The sequence below is a fragment of the Heterocephalus glaber genome, unplaced genomic scaffold (assembly GCF_053883595.1).
Source record: "Heterocephalus glaber isolate CG9 unplaced genomic scaffold, H.glaber_assembly_v1.0 deba00001564, whole genome shotgun sequence".
Taxonomy (NCBI): domain Eukaryota; kingdom Metazoa; phylum Chordata; class Mammalia; order Rodentia; family Bathyergidae; genus Heterocephalus; species Heterocephalus glaber.
The window spans coordinates 18716148-18736046 of record NW_028258351.1 but is presented as its reverse complement, the minus strand read 5'-3'; the positions used below and the strand labels follow the sequence as shown (position 1 = coordinate 18736046).

Genomic DNA, 19899 nt, shown 5'->3' with positions numbered 1-19899 from the left:
GTGACTCTGTTGTTCGTGTAGAGGAAAGCTATTGATTTTTGTTTGTTGCTCTTGTATCCAGCTACTTTATTGAATTTGGTCATTAAGTCTAGAAGACTTTTGGTGGAGTTCTTGGGGTCTTCTATGTAGAATATTTTGTCATCTGCAAATAATGACAATTTGACTTCTTCATTTCCTATCTTTACTCCTTTTATTTCTTTCTCTTGTCTAATTGCTGTGGCTAATGTTTCCAAAACTATATTGAACAGGAGTGATGATAGTGGACATCCTTGTCTTGTTTCTGATTTTAGTGTGAAGGATATCAGTTTTTGACCATTTAGTATGATATTGGCTGTTGGTTTTTCATAGATGGCTTTTATCAAATTGAGGTAGAGACCATCTATCCCAATTTTTTGTAGGGTTTTTTTCATAAATGCATGTTGGATTTTGTCAAATGCTTTTTCTCCATCTATTGAGATGATCATATGGTTTTTGTCCTTGGCTCTATTGATATAGTGTATTACATTCATTGATTTGCATATATTGAACCATCCCTGCATCCCTGGGATGAATCCCACTTGATCAGGGTGTATGATCTTCTTGATGATCTTCTGCATTCTGTTTGCCATTATCTTATTAAGGATTTTTGCATCTATGTTCATTAGTGAGATTGGCCTATAGTTCTCTTTTTTGGTTGGGTCTTTCTCTGCTTTGGGTATCAAGGTGTTGTTTCCTTCCAGGAATGCTTTTGGGGATATTGCTTCCCTTTCAATTTCATTGAAGAGTTTAAACAGTAGTGGCATTAGTTCCTCTCTAAATGTTTTATAGAATTCAGCAGTGAAGTCATCAGGACCCAGGCTTTTCTTGGTTGGTAAGTTTTTAATTACATTTTCAATTTCATTGATTGATATTGGGTTGTTTAGAATTCTTTGGTCTTCTTCACTCAACTTTGGTAATTCATACTTATCTAGGAATCTGTCCATTTCTTCTGTGTTTTCCATCTTATTAGTATATAGTTTCTGGAAGTAGGTATTGATGATTCTTTGGATTTCTGCTGGGTCTGTTGTAATTTCACCCTTTTCATTCCTAATTGCATGGATTTGGGCCTTTTCTTTCCTTTTTCTGACAAGGTTGGCTAAGAGTTTGTCAATTTTGTTGATTCTTTCGAAGAACCAACTCTTGGCTTCATTGATTTTTTTGTATCGTTCCCTTAGTCTTCATTGCATTGATTTCTGCCCTGATCTTTATAATTTCCTCCCTTGTATGAGCTTTGGGGTTGTCCTGCTCTTCTTTTTCTAGAAGCTTGAGGTTCAGCATCAGGTTGTTTAATTGGGCTTGCTCTGTTTTCCTAATATGATTATTCACTGCTATGAATTTCCCTCGTAAGACCACTTTCATTGTGTCCCATAGATTCTGATATGTTGTATTGTCATTGTCATTTATTTTAAGGAACTGTCTGACTTCTTCTTTAATTTCCTCTGTGACCCATTGGTTATTCAGAAGTGTGTTGTTCAATTTCCATGTGTTTATGAAGTTTTTGCAGTTTCTTTTGCTGTTAATCTCCAATTTCATCGCACTATGGTCTGATAATATACAGGGGATAACCTCAATTCCTTTGCACTACCCTAAATATGTTCTATGAGTGAGTATGTGCTCTATTTTGGAGAATGAGCTGTGTGCAGCCAAAAAGAATGTGTAATCTGATTTTGTGGGGTGAAACACTCTGTAAACATCTGTTAGGTTCATATCTTCAATAGTTTGATTGAGTTCTATTATTTCATTGCTTTTGTTTTTTAGTTCTTTTATTGGTACATTTTAGGTATACAATTCATTTACATTTATCATTGGGTGTTTGTACCTGTACATGGTATATCTTAGTTCTTATTTTTTTTCTCCCATTACCAGTGCACCTTTACCCCCTCCACCTTTCCCTATTTACATAGATTTTATTTCCATTTTTTTTTCTTTTCTCATAGTTTTTCCTTTCCCTCTTTTCCTTTCCCCTTCCCCTCCATTCACTCCTTCATCTTTGGACCTTTTTTCCTATTTCAAATTATCAATTATTCATTTAAATCATTTTAACCCTTGTTTACACTATTAGTTTCTTATCGCTTCTTGACCTTTTGGCTAAGATCAAGGGTAGTACACTATTAGTTTCTCACACTAGTGAAACTATTCGGTATTTACACATGTCTGTCCTATTTATTTCACTTAAGAGTATGGCCTCGATATGCATCCATTTAGCTACAAATGACTCTAGTTTTTCTTTCTTTATGGCTGAGTAGTACTCCATTTTATAAAAAAACCACATTTTCTTTATCCAGTTTCCAGTTGATGGGCACTTGGGCTGTTTCCAAGCTTTAGCTATTACAAACTGTGTCGCTATGAATATGGGTACACATATATCACTGTGGTATGATTCTTTTAATTCTTTTGGGAAGATACCCAGCAGTGGAATAGCTGGGTCAAATGGGACCTCTAGTCCTAATTCTTTGAGGTATCTCCATACTGACTTCCACAGTGGTTGCACCAGTCTGCACTCCCACCAGCAATAGAGAAGGGTTCCTTTCTCCCCACAACCTCGCCAACATTTGTTATTTGTTGATTTCTTGATAGCAGCCATTCTTTCTGGGGTGAGGTGGAATCTCAGTGTTGTTTTCATCTGCATCTCTTGAATGACGAGTGATGCTGAACATTTTTTCATATATTTGTTTGCTGCTTTTACTTCCTTGTCTGAGAAATGTCTGTTCATTTCAGATGCCCATTTTTGAATTGGGTCTTTGAATTTGGGGGGTTTGACTTTTTTCAATTCTTTATATATTCTCGATAGTAGTCCTTTGTCTGAGGTACAGCTGCTAAAATTGTTTTCCCATATTGTAGGTTGTCTGTTAGCTCTGTTGGTGGCTTCTTTTGCAGTGCAGAAGCTTTTTATTTATTTTTTTGTATTAAATTCTTTTATTGGTACATTGTAGGTATACAACACAATTACATTTCTCATTGGGAATTGTACCTTTATATAATGCATCTTGGTTCTTATTTTTTCCCCATTCCTAGCCCTCCCTTCACGCCCTCCACCCTTCCCTATTTACAAAGACTTTATTTCCATTTTTTCCATTTCTCACCATTTTTCCTTTCCCTTCTTTCCTTTCCCCTGCCCCTCCCACTACCCCTACCCCTTTGGACCTTTTCTTCCTAATTTACATTATCAATTATTCATTCTAATCATTGATACATTTTAGGTATACATTATAATGACATTCATCATTGGAAATTTGCACCTTTACATAGTCTCTCTTGGTTCTTATTTTTCACCCTTGCCCAGCCCTCCCTTCAACCCCTCCAGTCCTCCCTATTTACAAGGATTTTGTTCCTATTTTTCCATTTTCTCATATTAATCCCATTCCCTTGTATCCTTTCCCCTAGCCCTCCCACTTCCTTCCCCTTTGCCCCTTTTCTTCCTATTTCACATGACCTATTATACATTTAGTCCTTATTTACACTTTCAGTTTTTCATACCAGAGAAACTATTTGGTATTTACACATGTGTGTCCTATTTATTTCACTTAAGAGTATTGCCTCAATGTGCATCCGCTTAGCTATAAATGTCTCTAATTTCTCATTCTTTATGGCTGAGTAGTACACCATTTTATAAAAAAACCACATTTTCTTTATCCAGTCTCCAGTTGATGGGCATTTGGGCTGTTTCCAAGTTTTAGCTATCACAAACTGCGCTGCTATGAACATGGGTGCACATATATCACTGTGGTATGATTCTTTTAATTCTTTGGGGAAGATCCCTAGCAGTGGAATAGTGGGGTCAAATGGGACTTCCAGTCCTAGTTCTTTGAGGTATCTCCATACTGATTTCCACAGTGCTTGCACCAGTCTACACACCCACCAGCAGTGGAGCAGTGTTCCTCTTTCCCCACAACCCCGCCAGCACTGATTTCATGATAGCAGCCATTCTTTCTGGAGTGAAGGGGAATCTCAGCATTGTTTTCATTTGCATCTCTCGAATGACCAGAGATGTTGAACGTTTTTTCATGTATTTATTTGCTATTTCTACTTCTTTGTCTGAGAAATGTCTGTTCATTTCAGATGCCCATTTTTGGATTGGGTCTTTAAATTTGGGAGGTCTGATCTTTTTAAGTTCTTTATAGATTCGAGATAGTAGACCTTTGTCTGAGGAAGAGCAGGTGAAGATTTTTTCCCACATTGTGGGTTGTCTCTTCACACTGCTGGTGGTTTCTCTTGCTGTGCAGAAGCTTTTTAATAAGAAGAGATCCCATTTGTTGATTGTTTGTGCTAGTTCACGGGCAACTGAGGTTTTGTTCATAAAATCTTTTCCTACACCGATGTCTTCAAGGGTTCTACCTAACCTCTGTTCCAACTGGTTCAGAGTTTCTATTTTAATATTTAGATCTTTAATCCATTTTGATTTTAGTTTAGTGCATGGTGAGAGATAACAGGTCTACTTTTAATCTTTGGCAAGTTGAAGCCCAATTTTTCCAGCACCATTTATTAAAGAGGCTATCTTTCCTCCAGTGAGGGTGTTTGGCTCCTTTGTCAAAGATGAGATGGCTGAGTGTGTCTGGCATTGTTTCTGCATCTTCTAATCTGTTCCACTGGTCCTCAGGTCTGTTTCTTTGCCAATACCATGCTGTTTTTATCACAGTAGCTTTGTAGTAGTTGCGGGTTGGGGATTGTGATACCCCCTGCCATGTCTCTGTTACCTAGAATTGCTTTTGCTATTCTGGGTCTCTTCTTGCTCCAAATGAATTTTTGGATTGTTTTCTCGAGGTCTATGAAGTATGCTGCTGGGATCTCAATTGGAATTGCATTAAATCTATATAGCAGTTTTGGAACTATGGCCATTTTCACTATATTAATCCTTCCTACCCAGGAGCAGGGGACGTCTGTCCATTTTCTGATATCATCTTCAATCTCTCTTTTCAGAGTGCCATAGTTTTCAGAGAAGAGGTCTTTGATTTCTTTCATTAGGATGATTCCTAGGTATTTCAGTTTTTTGGATTCTATTGTGAAAGGAATTATTTGCCCTATTTCTGTCTCAGTGAGTCTGTCATTCGTGTAGAGGAAAGCTATTGATTTTTGTGTGTTGACCTTGTAACCATCTATTTGACTCAATTTGGTTATTAAGTCTAGAAGACTTTTGGTGGAGTTCTTGGGGTCTTCTATATAGAGGGTCATGTCATCTGCAAATAATGACAATTTGACTTCTTCATTTCTTATCTTTATTCCTTTTATTTCTTTCTCTTGTCTAATTGCCATGGCTAATGTTTCCTGAACTATATTGAACAAGAGTGGTGATAGTGGACATCCTTGTCTTGTTCCTGATTTTAGTGTGAAGGATTTCAGTTTTTGACCATTTAGTATGATATTGGCTGTTGGTTTTTCATAGATGGCTTCTATCAGTTTGAGGTAGAGACCATCTATCCCAATTTTTGTAGGGTTTTTATCATAAATGCATGTTGGATTTTGTCAAATGCTTTTTCTGCATCTATGGAGATAATCATATGGTTTTTGTCCTTGGCTCTATTGATATAGTGTATTACATTCATTGATTTGCATATATTGAACCATCCCTGCATCCCTGGGATGAATCTCACTTGATCAGGGTGTATGATCTTCTTGATGATCTTCTGCATTCTGTTTGCCATTATCTTATTAAGGATTTTTGCATCTATGTTCATTAGTGAGATTGGCCTATAGTTCTCTTTTTCGGTTGGGTCTTTCTCTGCTTTGGGGATCAAGGTGATGCTTGCTTCCAGGAATGAATTTGGGAGTATTGCTTCCCTTTCAATTTCATTGAAGAGTTTAAACAGTAGTGGCAGCAGTTCCTCTCTAAATGTCTTGTAGAATTCAGCACTGAAGCCATCAGGGCCCAGGCTTTTCTTAGTTGATAAGTTTTTAATTACATTTTCAATTTCATTGGTTGATATTGGGTTGTTCAGAATTTTTAGGTCTTCTTCGTTCAACTTTGGTAATTCATATGTATCTAGGAATCTGTCCATTTCTTCTGTGTTGTCCATCTTATTGGCGTATAGGTTCTGGAAATAGGTATTGATGATCATCTGGATTTCTGCTGGGTCTGTTGTAATTTCACCCTTTTCATTCCTAATTGCATGGATTTGGGCCTTTTCTTTCCTTTTTCTGACAAGGTTGGCTAAAGGTTTGTCAATTTTGTTGATTCTTTCGAAGAACCAACTCTTGGCTTCATTGATTTTTTTGTATCGTTCTCTTAGTCTCCATTGCATTGATTTCTCCTCTGATCTTTATAATTTCCTCCCTTGTATGAGCTTTGGGGTTGTCCTGCTCTTCTTTTTCTAGAAGCTTGAGGTTCAGCATCAGGTTGTTTAACTGGCCTCGTTCTGTTTTCCTAATATGTGTATTTACTGCTATGCATTTCCCTTGGAAGACTGCTTTCATTGTGTCCCATAGATTCCGATATGTTGTATTGTCATTGTCATTTAATTGAAGGAACTGTCTGATTTCTTCTTTAATTTCCTCTGTGACCCATTGGTTATTCAGAAGTGTGTTGTTCAATTTCCATGTGTTTATGAAATTTTTTGAGTTTCTTTTGCTATGGATCTCCAATTTCATTGCACTATGGTCTGATAATATACAGGGGATAACTTCAATTCCTTTGCACTTACTTAAACATGTTCTATGTGTGAGTATGTGGTCTATTTTTGAGAATGACCCATGTGCAGCTGAGAAGAATGTGTATTCTGGTTTTGTGGGGTGGAAGACTCTGTAAACATCTGTTAAGTTCATTTGTTCAAGAGTTGGATTGACTTCTAGCATTTCATTACTTATTTTTAGTCTAGTTGATCTATCTATTTGTGACAGTGAGGTGTTGAGGTCCCCCACTACAATTATATTAGTGCATATATGACTTTTCATGTCCATTAGTATTTGTTTTATATAGTTGGGTGCACGAGTGTTTGGTGCATAGATATTTATGATTGTCATCTCTTCCTCTTGGATTCTTCCCTTTACAAGGATGTAGTGTCCTTCTTCGTCTCTCTTAATCAGTGTTGGTTTGAAATCTACTTGGTCTGCCAAGAGGACAGCTACTCCTGCTTTTTTTCAGGTTCCTGTCGCATGCAGTATTGTTTTCCACCCTTTAACTTTCAGTCTATGAGTTTCCTTTTGAATTAAGTGTGTTTCTTGTATGCAGCATATTGTTGGATTTTGCCTCTTGACCCATTCTGCCAGTTCATTTCTTTTGATTGGTGAATTGAGACCATTAACGTTGATGGTTATAACTGAAATGTATTGACTTGTCATTGCCATGACTTTTTCTTTTTGTTGGGTTCTCCCTCTTTGCATTTAATTTCTTGTTGTGCCAGATGGGTTCATTCTGCTTTGCTTCCTGGGGTTATGATCCTCAATGTCTTTTCCTAGGATATTGTGTAAAATTCTTTGGAGTGCTGGTTTGGCATTCACGAAGTTCCTAAGGTGCTCTTTGTCATGATAGTATCTTATTTCTCCATCCATTTTGAAAGACAGTTTTGCAGGGTATATCAATCTGGGTTGGAGGCTGTTTTCTTTTAGGGCTTGGAATATGTCACTCCAAGCTCTTCTTGCCTTGATGGTTTGTGTTGAGAAGTCTGCTATGATTCTGATGGGCTTTCCTTTGTATGTGATTTGTTTCTTTTCTCTGACTGCTTGTAGAACTTTGTTCTTCTGTTGTGTTTCTGGAATCTTAACAATTATATGCCTATGTGTAGATTTTTTTTGATCAAGGCTATTTGGAGTCCTATATGCCTCACTTATCTGTATGTCAAGCTCTTTTCCCCTGCTTGGGAAGTTTTCTGGCATTATTTCTGTGAAGAGATTTTTTAAGTCATCTGCACTCTCTCCTGTTTCTTCATTGAGCCCAATCAGTCTTATGTTATTCTTTTTTGCATCATCTAGCAGCTGCTGGATTGATTTCTCATGTTCCCTTATAATTTTGAAGCAATTTTTCTTTTCCTGGTCACTACTTGCAATCTTATCTTCTATATCTGAAATTCTGTCCTCACATTGGCTCATTCTGCTGTGTAGACTTTCAATGGAGTTTTTCATGTCCTGGAAATCTATTTGCATCTGTTTTATGGATTCCATTTGTTTCTTATGTTGGGATTCCATCATGTTCCTCAGCTCCTCTCTAGATTTATTGATCATATTTTGCACTAGGGGCACAATTTCTCCTGTTATCTGAGAAATTCTTTCTGATTTCATTTTTTCCAGATCCCCTTTTGTTGCCAGTTCAGTGGGTCCAGGTGGTTGAGTATCAAAGTGTTCTATCTCATTTCCCTTTGGGGTTGCTGTAGGTGATCTGGAAGTCTGGTTTTGAGACTTATTTACGTGTTTTCTCATTTCGACTGGGGCAGGGGGCTGTTAACGCCTGCACGAATTACCTCCCCTGAGCTGGGTGAGGTGGGACAGGGGCCGGGAGCAGCGGTAGGGTTGGTGACACAAAAGCCCTTTCCCGTGGGCTGGGAACAGCCAGAGGGATGGTGGCCGGGAAACCCCTTCCTCTGGACCAGGAGCAGTGGGATGGTGGCTCAGAAGCCCCTCCCTCTGGGCCGGAAGCGGTGGGAGGGATGGTGGCCCGGAAGCCCCTTCCTCTGGGCCAGGAGCAGCGGGACAGAAGGTGGCCCAAAAGCCCTTTCCTCTGGGCTGGGAGCAGCTGGAAGGATGGTGACCAGGAAGCTCCTTCCTCTGGACCAGGAGCAGTGGGACGACGGCTCAGAAGCCCCTACCTCTGGGCCAGGAACAGTGGGACTCAATACCTTGGTCTGGTGGTCTGGTGTCCTCTGCGTCTTTGTAGTGTGGAATCAAGTGGCTGCCTGTCTGCAGTGGGGTGATTCGGTGTCTTCTGCGTGACTCAGGACCTCAGTAGGGCGTGCACAGACCTGCCTGTCTGCAGTGGGCTGATTCGGCGTGTTCTGTGAGACTCAGGACCTCGGTAGGGCATGGGCAGACCTGCCTGTCTGCAGCGGGGTGGTTAGGCATCTTCTGCGTGACTCCAGAAGCTTTTTAATAAGATGAGATCCCAGTTGTTGATTCTTTCTGCTAGTTCCCGTGCTGCTGAGGTTTTGTTCATGAAGTCTTTTCCTATGCCAATGTCTTCAAGAGTTCTACCTAACTTATTTTTCAGCAAGTTTAGTGTTTCTGTTTTAGTATTTATATCTTTAATCCACTTTGATCTTAGTTTAGTGCATGGTGATAGGTATGGGTCTAATTTCAATCTTTGGCGGGTTGAAACCCAGTTTTTCCAACACCACTTATTAAATAGGCTATCTTTCCTCCAATGATGGTGGTTGGCTCCTTTGTCAAAGATGAGGTGGCTGAGCATGTCTGGAGTTGTTTCTGCGTTTTCTAATCTATTCCACTGTTCCTCAGGTCTGTTCCTTTGCCAGTACCATGCTGACTTTATCACAGTAGCTTTGTAGTATAGTTTCAAGTTGGGGATTGTGATACCCCCAGCCATGTCTCTGCTGCTTAGAATTGCTTTAGCTATTCTAGGTTTCTTATGGTTCCAAATGAATTTTTGGATTGTTTTCTCTAGTTCTGTGAAGGATATTGTTGGAATTTCAATTGGCATTGCATTGAATCTATATAGTAGTTTTGGAAGTATGGCCATTTTCACTGTATTGGTTCTTCCTACCCAGGAGCAAGGAATGTCTTTCCATTTTCTTGTATCCTCTTCGATCTCTTTTTTCAGGGTGCTGTAGTTTTCAGTGTAGAGATCTTTTGCTTCCTTTGTTAGATTGATCCCTAGATATTTCATTTTTTTGGATGCTATTGTAAAAGGAATTGTTTCCCTAATTTTTCTCTCAGTGAGACTGTAATTTGTGTACAAGGCTATTGTTTTTTGAGTGTTGACTTTGTATCCAGCTACTCTGCTGAATCTGTCAATTAAGTCTAGAAGTCTTTTTTGGTGGAGTTTTTTGGGTCTTCTATATAAAGTATCATCGTCAGCAAATAATGACAGTTTAACTTCTTCTTTTCCTATCTTTATTCCTTTTTATATCTTTCTGTTTTCTAATTGCTATGGTTAATGTTTCCAGAACTATATTGAACAGGAGTGGTGATAGTGGGCATCCTTGTCTTGTTCCTGATTTTAGCATGAAAGCTTTCAGTTTTTGACCATGTGGTATGATGTTGGCTGTTGATTTTTCATAGGTAGCCTTAATCAGGTTAAGATAAAGACCTTCTATTCCAATTTTCTGTAGGGTTTTTATCATGAATGCAAGCTGGATTTTGTTGAATGCTTTTTCTGCATCTATTGAGATGATCATATGGTTTTTGTCCTTGACTCAGTTAATATGGTGTATTACATTTATTGATTTTCAAATGTTGAACCATCCTTGCATCCCTGGGATAAATCCGACTTGGTCAGGGTGTATGATCTTCTTGATGACCCTCTGTATTCTGTTTGCCAGTATCTTGTTGAGGATTTTTGCATCTATGTTCATTGGGAAGATTAGCCTGTAGTTCTCTTTTTGGGTTCTTTCCCTGGTTTTGGAATCAAAGTAACACTTGCTTCCAGGAATGAATTTGGAAGTATTGCTTCCCTTTCAATTTCCTTGATGAGTTTAAAGAGTAATGGCAATAGTTCTTCTTTAAATGTCTTGTAGAATTCTGCAGTGAAGCCATCAGGACCTGGGCTTTTCTTTGTTGGTAAATTTTTAATCACATTTTCAATTCACTCATTGTTATTGGGGTGTTTAGAATTTCTATATCTTCTTCATTTAATTTTGGTAATTCATATGTATCTAGGAATCTGTCCATTTCTTCTGTGTTTTCCATTTCATTAGAGTACAGGTTCTCAAAGTAGGTATTGATGATCCTCTGGATTTCTGCTGGATCTGTTGTGGCTTTACCTTTTTTGTTCTTAATTGCATGGATTTGAGCCTTTTCTTTTCTTTTTTTTGATAAGGTTGGCTAAAGGTTTATCGATTTTATTTATTCTTTCAAAAAACCAACTCTTTGATTCATTGATTTTTTTGTATCATTCTCTTAGTCTCCATTGCATTGATTTCTGCCCTAATCTTTATAATTTCCTCTCTTGTATGAGCTTTGGATTCATTATGCTCTTCTTTTTCTAGGAGCTTGAGGTTCTGCATTAGGTTATTTATCTGAGTTTTCTCTGTTTTCCTAATATGGGCATTCACTGCTATGAATTTCCCATGTAGAACTGCTTTCATTGTGTCCCATAGATTCCTGTATGTTGTACTGGCATTTTAATTTACTTGTAGAAACTGTTTAATTTCTTCTTTAATTACTTCTGTGACCCATTGGTTGTTCAAGAGGGTGTTATTCAGTTTCCATGTGTTTGTTGGGGCTTTGGGGTTTCTTATGTTATTGGTCTCCAATTTTATTGCACTATGATCTGATAATATACAGGGGTAACTTCAATTCTTTTACATTTACTTAGGTATGTCCTATGAGCTAGCATGTGGTCTATTCTGGAGAATGACCCGTGCGCAGCCAAAAAGAATGTGCATTCCGATTTTGTGGAGTGGAACACCTGTAAACATCTATTAAGTCCATTTGTTCAATAGCTTGGTTCAGTTCTAGAATTTCCTTGTTAACGTTTTGTCTAGATGATCTGTCTATTTGTGATAGTGGGGTATTGAGGTCCCCCACTATAATTGTATTAGTGTTTATTTGGTTTTTCATGTCTATTAATATTTGTTTTGTATAGTTGGGGGCATTCATATTTGGTGCATATATATTTAGGATTGTCATCTCTTCCTCTTGGATTGTTCCCTTCACAAGGATGTAGTGACCATCTTTGTCTCTCTTAATTAGTTTTTGTTTGAAATTTACTTTGTCTGCAAATAAGATTGCTATGCCTGCTTTCTTCTGGGTTCCTGTGGTGTGGAGAACTGTTTTCCATCCTTTTACTTTCAGTCTATGAGTTTATTTTTGAGTTAGGTGTGTTTCTTTTGTACAGCATATTGTTACATTTTCCTTTTTAATCCATTGTGCCAGTCTATTTCTTTTGATTGGTGAATTGAGGCCATTAACATTGATGGTTATAATTGATAGATATTGATTTATCCTTGTCATGATGTTTTACTTTTGTTGTCTCTTTTATTTCTTATTTTTTTCCCCTTTCCCTTTAGTGTCTTAACTTGCCTGGTGGCTTCCCTCTGTTGGGCCTCATGGAGTTGTGACCTTCATTGCTTTTTTCTGGGATATTGTTTAGAACTGATTGTAGTGCTGGTATGGTGTTCATGAAATTTCTCAGGTGTTCTTTGTCGTGGAAGTATCTAATTTCCCCATCGATTTTGAAAGATAATTTTGCAGGATACAACAGTCTAGGTTGAAAGTTATTTTCTTTTAGGGCTTGAAATACTTCACTCCAGGCTCTCTTTGATTTGAGGGTTTGTGTTGAGAAGTCTGCTGTGATTCTGATGGGCTTTCCTTTATAGGTGATTTGTTTCTGTTCTCTAACTGCTTGTAGGATTTTGTTTTTCTGTTGAGTTTCTGGGATCTTGACTATTATATGTCTAGATGTAGATTTTTTTTTGATCATGGCCAGTTGGAGTTGTATATGCCTCACTTATCTGTATGTCCAATTCTCTACCTCTGTCTGGGAAGTTTTCCACTATTACTTCTGTGAGCAGTTTTTTTTAATGTCAATTGTGCTTTCTCCTGTTCTTTCATGGACTCCTATCAGTCTTATGTTTTTCTCCTTTGCATCGTGTAGCAGTTGTTAGATTGATTTCTCGTGGTCCCTTACTATTTTTAAGAAAACTTTATTTTCATGGTCTCTAATCGTGATCCTGTCTTCTATATCTGATATTCTATCTTCAGATTCCCTTAATCTTCTGTGGATACTTTCAATGGAGTTTTTGATCTCTTGAATATCTGTTGGAATCTGTTTCATGGATTCCATTTCTTTCTTATGTTGGGCGATCATAATTTCCATTTCTTTCTTATGCTGGGTATTCATGGCTTCCAGCATGTTTCTGAGCTCATCTATCTTTTTATCTGTTTCTGTTCTAGATCCTCTAATCATGTCTTTCACTCTGCTCACCATCTCTGTGGATATCTGGGAGATTATTTCTGCTTTGAATTTTTCTAGAGCCTCATTCATCTGTTTTGTTACTTCCTGTGCTATCAGTTCAGGGTATCCAGGTGGTTGGTTATGGGACTTTTCCATCTCATTTCCCCTAGGATTTACCCTTGGTGGGGTGGAAGCCTGAGTTTGTGCCTTGGTTAAATGTCTTCTCATTTTTGTTTTTGGTTCTGTCCTTGGATTAACTCCCAGGTTGATAGTTTGAAATTGCTTATTGTAGGTATCTTTGTTGCTTGCAATTAGAACCCTTATGGAATGATTGCTTCTCAGAGGTGTTTTCCAGATATAGCTGGTCTTTAAGTTTTGAGTCTCTAATGACTCTAAGGCTATCTCATTTTCCTTATACTAGGAATGTTCATTGACTAGATCAATACCAACACCTTAGCCCAAGTGATACAATCAGCAACACCCTTGGATCAAGTACATCTTTGAAAATGACATTTTGTGGTAGTTTTTAATCTATCACCTTTAGCTGTGTGAATTAAATCAAGATCAAGGAACAACCCACCATATAGTGAATAAACTCTTCAATATGACAACTTTACCCTGTGGGATGGGGAGTTAGAAGGAGTTGGGGAGGGAGGGATAGATGGAAACAAGGATAGGGGAAGGTTAGCAGTGTGGTCTGAGGACACAGGTGAGAAGGAAAAAGAGAATAATAGGAAAATAAAGAAGAACTCCGAATGAGGACCAAAATAGGGACAAAAAGGGAAGATGAACAATGTGAGAGAGCAAGAGAGTGAGTGTAAGAGAGAGAGAAAGGAAAGAGAAATGAAAGAAGAAAAGAAAAGAAAAAAAGGAGAGAAAAACAAATATTTGCAAAGAGTAGGGAAAAAAATTAAAGACAAGAGAAGCAAAAGAAAAGAAAAGAGAAAAAACCCAAACTAATAATACTAATTTTGGGAATAAAAAATAACCATGAAGATTAAGGGCCTCTTTCAGGGTATGTCTCTGCTGTCACAATAGACAACGTGGGTTGCAGTGTGCAGATATAAGTCAATGAGTCTCAGCAAGCTGGCCGCAGACCCATGAGATTCAGGCAGATTTCTGGCTGCAAATCCTAAGTTGAGCTCCCTGTCCTCCTGTAGTGTTGAACTCTGCAGAGCTGTATTGCAGGTTCCAGCTGCCTTTCCCCTGAAGATAGTCCTGCTCCTTATGGGAGGTGAAGATGACTCCAACTTACCCAGTACAGTGGTCTGGTGGTCTGGTGTCCTCTGCGTCTTTGTAGTGTGGAACCAGGTGGCTGTACAGAGGAGTGGGGGGGGGGTCCAGTGGATTGCTGCCGGGGCGTGGGCTAATTCAGCACATTCTGCGTGACTCGCGACATTGCTATGGAGTCCGCAGACCTGCCTGCCTGCAGTGGGCTGATTCGGTGCGTTCCACATGACTCCAGTGCTTTTTTTTTGTCTAGTTGATCTATTTGTGACAATAGGGTATTGAGGTGCCCCACTACTATTATATTAGTGCTTATATGGTTTTTCATGTCCATTAGTATTTGTTTTATATAGTTGGGTGCACTAGTGTTTGGTGCATAGATATTTATGATTGTCATTTCTTCCTCTTGGATTGTTCCCTTTACAAGGATATAGTGTCCTTCTTTGTCTCTCTTAATAGGCGTGGGTTTGAAATCCACTTGGTCTGCAAAGAGGATAGCTACTCCTAGTTTTTTTGGGGTTCGGGTCACATGGAGTATTGTTTTCCACCCTTTAACTTTCAGTCTATGAGTTTCTTTTTGCATTAAGTGTGTTTCTTGTATGCAACATATTGTTGGATCTTGCTTCTTGACCCATTCTGCCAGTCTATTTCTTTTGATTGGTGAGTTGAGACCATTAACATTGATGGTTATAACTGATACGTATTGAGTTATCATTGTCATGACTTTTTCTTTTTGTTTGATCCTCCCCCTTTGCTTTTAATTTGTCGTGCCCGGCGGATTCATTCTGCTGGGCTTCCTAGGGTTGTGATCCTTGTTGTCTTTTCCTAGGATTTTGTCTAAAATTTTTTGGAGTGCTGGTTTGGTATTCATGAAGTTCCTAAGGTGCTCTTTGTCATGAAAGTATCTTATTTCACCATCAATTTTGAAAGATAGTTTTGCAGGGTACATGAATCTGGGTTGGAGGTTGTTTTCCTTTAGGGCTTGAAATACATCACTCCAGGATCTTCTTGCCTTGAGGGTTTGCACTGAGAAGTCTGCTGTGATTCTGATGAGCTTTCCTTTGTATGTGATTTGTTTCTTTTCTCTAACTACTTATAGAATTTTGTTCTTCTGTTGGGTTTCTGGAATCTTACCTATTATATGCCTATGTGTAGATTTTTTTTTTACATGCCAACAGTATGTATTTATTATTCATGAGCAGTCAAGACTTACAAGGGCCATTATTATTAGTATCACCAAATATGAAATATCACTTAGCAACATGGAGTGAAAAGGACAGTTATATATTTATATTAAAAAAATACACATACACACTCTCAAGTGCTTACCATACACTGCTACAAAAGCAGGAGGCAACAGGCTTCAGAAGTTCCACTATACATAACATGTTGAAGTATCTCAAGCATAAAAATTGTACTTAAGTTGCAAAAATTAAGTTTCTTTCTTCAAACATTTGATCTGAGCTCAAGCAAATAACACCAATGATTTTTATACAATTTCACACACTTGAAAACAATCAACGTACAACAGTCAACAGCTGCAAAAAAAAAAACCCTGAAAATATGAAAGTTATGGGAGTGAACAATGCATTTCATCCAAAATAAGTTTACAGCAGATCTTTTTCATCCTGGCTCTCAGATATTTAAGAACCTTAATTTTATTCAAACCGCAAATTAAGCCAGAACAAAATGATAAAGAGAAAAATCATTAATGCAAACAAGGCATCAATGCCCTTTAAGTTTCTTTATATACCTTCACTAGTGCAAGAGCATCATTTACCTGAAAAACTGAGTCACAACTGAAGAATGCTCATACAAAACTATTTCCTTTTTTTCTTTAAAAAGTGCCACATACCATACTTTTCATTAAAACAAAAAACCACAAATAAACATGTGCTAATGAAAAACCGTTTGTCTCCATCTCTTGTCAATGAGGAAAGGCCAGAGTGATTCTTTAATTCCAATTCGAAATGGTGTTCACTGGCCAATGCCCAAGGTCTCCAATTTGGAGCAGTCAAGCTGAGCATTTCTTGGATGTTGTGCTCCTATGACAGGGCTGTCAGTAATAGGTCTTAAGTGACTGCTGGGGAGGTTGAAAGCATCTGCGATCGCACATGCCATTTCATACTTAGTCATCTGCTCATTGCCAGACCAGTGGAATGTTCCCTTAATTGATGGATCCAGCATTCTCTTCTCTGCCAACTGTCGACACACAGTGGCTACATCTTTGACATGAGTGGGAAACCTCTGCTGCCAGTGGTCCATGTTTGCTGACTTGTTGCTGAACTGCACTTTATCAAACATAACAGTTACAGCACTTTCTTCAAGCTTTTCAACCTCCCCATACAGAACAGGAATTCTCAAAACAGCAGCTCTTAAATTATTCTCCAGGACAGCCTTTTCTCCTTCCAATTTTGTTTTGCCATACAAATTTAGGGTAGCTGGTATGTCTTCCTCCCTATAAGGTGGGTTTGTTCCATCAAACACATAATCTGAGCTAATGTAGATGAGAAATGCTCCAACTGCAGCTGCTTCCTTTGCTAAATTCCCAGAAGCATCCACATTAGGCTGAGAAGCAGCATCTGGCTGATTCTCCACAACATCTGATCTTCTCTCTGCTGCACAATGTACTATGACATGAGGCTGAAAATCATGAATGATGTGATGAACTGCTTCAGAATCCAGCAGATTAACCTGTTCAAATTTTGGCCTTGCTCTTCTAAAACCACAACCAGTGGCATGCCAGTTGTTCTGCTGAAATTCTTTGTACACAGCTCTACCAAGAAGCCCAGTCGCACCAGTAACCAGAACCCGCCTACTGGGGACGTTCACTTCCTCCTCTACCAGTCGGCAGCACCCGGGACAAAGTGGATGGACAGTTCTTTCTCCCGCCCCACCAGGCCTGCTGTCTTCACGCCCGCGCCTTCCTCCGGGCGAAAACGGCCGCAGAGCGCAGCGCCGAAGCCCGAGGCCCGCCTCCCCCAGGCCCAGCTGTGTAGATTTTTTTTGATCAAGGCTAGTTGGAGTCCTACATGCCTCACTTTTCTGTATGTCAAATTCTTTTCCCCTGCTTGGGAAGTGTTCTGCCATCACTTCTGTAAACAGTTTTTTTTATGTCATCTGGACTCTCTCCTGTTTCTTCATTGACTCCAATCAGTCTTATGTTATTTTTCTTTGCATCATCTAGCAGCTGCTGGATTGATTTCTCATGGTCCCTTAAAATTTTAAAGAGTTTTTTCTTTTCCTGGTCACTAATTGCAATCTTATCTTCTATATGTGAAATTCTGTCTTCACGTTGGCTCATTCTGCTGCATAGACTTTCAATGGAGTTTTTAATCTCCTGGAAATCTGTTTGCATCTCTTTTATAGATTCAATTTGTTTCCTATGTTGGCATTCCGTCATGTTCCTCAGCTCCTCTGTTTTTTTTTAATCTGTATCCTCTCTAGATTTATTAATCATGTCTTGCACTATGGGCACAATCTTTGCTGCTTTGTGAGAAATTATTTCTGATTTCATTTTTTCCAGATCCTCTTTTGTTGCCAGTTCAGGGAGTCCAAGTGATTGAGTATCAGCGTTCCATCTCGTTTCCCTTTGGGGTTGCTGTAGGTGATCTGGAAGTCTGGTTCTGTGGCTTGTTTACCTGTCTTCTCATTTTGACATGGGGGGCAGGGGTAGGGTGGGTGTGTGTTCCTTGTGCCCACACGGCTCACCTCCTCTGGGCTCGGAGCCAAGTCATGTCTACCCAGAAGCTTCCTCTATGCTGGGAGCCGCAGCACGCCTACCCAGAAGAGTCCTCTTGCCTGGGAGCCATGTTGCACTGATCTGGAGGTCTCCTTTGGGCTGGGAACCGTGGCACACCTTCCCGGAAGCTTCCTCTATGCTGGGAGCTGCAGCACACCTACCCGGAAGCCTCCTCCTGCCTGGGAGCCATGGCGCACTGATCTGGATGTCTCCTCTGGGCTGGGAACCGTGGCATGCCTACCCGGAAGCTTCCTCTCTATTTTATGGATATTGAAGACACTGGCAAATCTCCAGTGCTTTTCAATTTATCATGTGTTGTAGAGTAGTAACCTCTTAACTTTTGGCCCATACATAATTAACTCAAAGATAGCTGAATTCCTTCTTTTTTTCAAAGAAACAAAAGAAAAGATAAATATGTTTTGTTTGTTTAAACAGATTTGAAAAAAGAAGAACTTTTAGAAAGTAAAAATATAATAATTAAGATTATAAAGTATTTTATGAATTCCTCTGTTAAGGAACAGCTTTTTTCATGTCATTTAAAAAATAGTGTTCAGATAATTAAGAATAAATATTCCCCTTTTAGAGCATTCCTTGTTCTCTAAAGCTAAAAAAAATAGTTGGTTATTCCATGGCCTTCTGGTGAACTCCAAAGACAGTTTAAAATGACAGATGTTTCTGAATCTTTATTTTTCTAAATATAGGACCTGAGGCAGAGAGGGCAAAATTATCAGAGAATATTGATAATTTAATTAGGATTATAGCACCGATGCCTGGAAAAAGGAATGGGTGTGGTTACTATGTAGAGCTAACAGTGCAATATTTTAAAAAATTAAAACTACTGAAAGTAACACAATTTTAAGGAACATTAATGCATTCAACAGCAAGTAAGCTTTACTTATTTGTTTTAATATTTCAGGGTATAATCAATTCAACAAAACCACAGAAAGTTATTGTGATGAGGTATAGAATTTCTGGTAAGTAGACTATACAGGTGATATAAAAATGATTTTTACTATTTCATTTTGGAGCAGACTGAACATGGCAAGACCAATTTGCTTTTGAACAGAGAGAAAACAATTCTAGTCTTGCTAAATGCAATACATGAATGCAGGAAAGAATTTTCATGGATGTACCTTGAGACTGTACTTTTAAGTGAGATAAATTGGACACATTTGTTTAAATACTGTATTGTTTATCTGGTATGAGAAACCACAAGTCTAAATAAGGACCAAAATATAGAATAGATATTAGGAAATGGGAAGAAAATGTTCAAATGAGAAGGGGGACAAGGGAGAGGGGAGGGAGAAAGGAAAGGACAGGAAAAAAAGAGAATAGAAGGAAAAAATGGAAACAAAGCTTTTGTAAATAAGGAGGGGAAGAGAGATCAAAGGGAGAGGAGAGGAATGGGAAAAAAGATGCAAGATATATCATGTATGGGCGGGGATTTAGCTCAGTGGTTCTGCTGCCTGCCTCGCAAGGGCAAGGACTGGAGTTTGGTCCCCAGTACAAAAAAAAAAAGAAAAAAAAACATATATATATATATACACCATGTACAGGTACAAATTCCCTATGATGAATGTGATCATTATGTGTATCTAAAATGCACTAAGAAAATAAAAATAATGTAATATTAAAAAAAGAAAGACAATACAAAAATAAAAATGTTTTTAATAAACTCATCAAATTTAAACCAATGTTGCCAGAGTTTTAACACATATCATTGTTTTTTTTCAGTGTCACTATTTGCAGGTATTAGATATAGTCCAAGGAAAAAATATTTAATTTTGGCAAACTTTTTGGTGTATATACATTTTAGATTTTTCCTTCACTATCATTTTTTACTTTCTAGTACAACTAAACACATTAATGAAAAAACTACTCTTTTTTTTATTAACAAAAACATCTCCAATTTCCCTGA

At 38.4% G+C, this 19899-nt stretch overlaps 1 pseudogene across 1 annotated transcript; it reads right to left on the bottom strand.

Moving 5' to 3' along the window:
• Positions 1-15119: 15119 nt before the first annotated feature.
• Positions 15120-18337, bottom strand: LOC147823897 (methionine adenosyltransferase 2 subunit beta pseudogene; annotated as a pseudogene). The gene has a single exon (XR_015443221.1). The product of XR_015443221.1 is annotated as a methionine adenosyltransferase 2 subunit beta pseudogene (transcript).
• Between the last annotated feature and the right edge of the window lie 1562 nt (positions 18338-19899).